Source organism: Propithecus coquereli, unplaced genomic scaffold (genome assembly GCF_000956105.1).
Source record: "Propithecus coquereli isolate 6110/MARCELLA unplaced genomic scaffold, Pcoq_1.0 Scaffold395, whole genome shotgun sequence".
NCBI classification, from domain to species: Eukaryota; Metazoa; Chordata; class Mammalia; order Primates; family Indriidae; genus Propithecus; species Propithecus coquereli.
The window spans coordinates 2,142,225-2,144,018 of NW_012149674.1; the positions used below are offsets into that span (position 1 = coordinate 2,142,225).

At 49.1% G+C, this 1,794-nt stretch overlaps 1 protein-coding gene across 1 annotated transcript in view; it reads right to left on the reverse strand.

The window, feature by feature from the left end:
- LOC105817045 (liver carboxylesterase 1-like) overlaps positions 1–1,794 on the reverse strand; it is a gene marked incomplete at its 5' end in the record, with an annotated part of 42,210 nt that overhangs the window by 29,746 nt on the left and 10,670 nt on the right. The window lies entirely within an intron of this gene.

Sequence of the window (1,794 nt, forward strand, 5' to 3'; positions counted from 1 at the left end):
TTCTGAAATTTCTATGCTTAATATCTGCATCCCTCAAATTCAGGATGGTGGCTACCCCTGGGAATATGTAATGTTTAATTTCTTACAAATACATCCAAAAACAAGAATGGAAAAATCATAAGTTTTGATAAAACTGAAGGATTATTATGTAATTTTTCACCATGTTATTTTTGGACTTCTGATATCTGAGGTACGCTACAATAAAAAACGAAAAGAAAATTCCCCATTGAGATCCAGAAACTCCTGAGAGGTGAAAAACTATCCCAAGAGGACAGCTGCAAAGATGAGGCCTGGCGCCATAGCTACAGGCTGGGGGCACTAGCAGGGACCCACCTACCATTTTCAGGGTGGCCTCCAAGAGCTCCTCCTCTGTCTTCTGGCGCAGGCAGTGAACCATGACAGCCGAGGTGGTGGTTTTACACCCAGCAGTGACGGCAACTTTCTGCAAAGATCACAGGCAGCAAGAGCTCAAGAGCAATGTCCCTTCCTTCTGTCAAGGTAGAAGATGTGTTCTGTCCCCAGCCCAGTGTGTGAGGCCGCAGGGGGAGCAGAAAGTACTCTAGACCAGATGGGTGGGCTCTGGGGCCCACAGAGTGCTGCCTCTGTGCCTGATCTGAGTTGTGACATGAGTCATAATTACACACTCCCTCTGTCTGTTACCTTCTCTCTGTTAAAATGGGCATAATGATCTCAAAGCTGAGTGTCTCAAGAGAGGAGGTAGTGGATGGGGGTGTAAGAGCATGGAGCCCCAATACCATTGTCTGGTTTGAAGCCCAGCCCCTGCATGTACTGGCCACTTGGCCTCAGGAAAACCACTTGCATTCTTTGTGCCTCAGTTTCTCCACCCTTCAATGGGCACAATGATGATCTCACCCACCTTACGAGCTAATACATGGGCAGAGCGTAGGAGGCTGCCGTGTCTCCCACACACTGAAACACGTGCAGAACTGCAGGAGGCCTGGGTGAGTTGATTCGCACCAAGGAACTTCAGAAAGTACCAAATGGGACTTAAACGGGAGCGTAAAGGCAAGCAGCGCGCGCCCATCCTGAGCGTGGACGGTGCTTCTCAGCGAGTGCGGCGTCTGCGGCACGGCCAAGAGTTTCCACCTGCACAGTCACGTGCTGGAGTCCTGAGCACCAGCCAGACGCGACTCTCCAGGGCAGGGCTCAGACGTTTCCATCAAATGGACAAACAGAAAACATCTGCACTTTTGTGGGCCATGTGGTCTGTGTCGCAATTTCTAAACTCTGCTGTCGCAGTGAAATAAATGGGTGTCGCTGTGCTGCAATAAAACTCTATTTACAGACACTGAAATTTGACCTTCACATCATTTTCATGGATTGTGAAATACTATTTTTCTTTTGTTTGGTTTCCATTGATTAAAAATTAAAGAAAAATCATTCTTAGCTAAAAGGTCATACTTACCTAAGACCAGAGTGGTCCTCCCATGTCCCTAGCAAGCTGCCCAGGCAGCTGTTAATGCATGGAGAACCCCTGACCCCAACCCAGAACCTCTTCTCATCTTAAAAAAAGTAAGAAGAAAACCCTCCTGAAGGAGAGGCTCCCCTGAGCCTGTCTTGGACACCGGGGGTGGTCTGTCCCGCACACCGTCACCCGGACTTTTCTGAGAGGCCGCATTTGATGCACCAAGGGGGGCATCTCAGCAAAGCCAGGGCCCTGAGCCTCTCTCCTAAGTGATCTGGGATGGGGGTGTAGAGCTGCGAGTGTAGACATGAGTGTTTTCCAAACAGAAGAAAACCTGACTACTTTCTGGAACCACAGGGGAGTTCCCA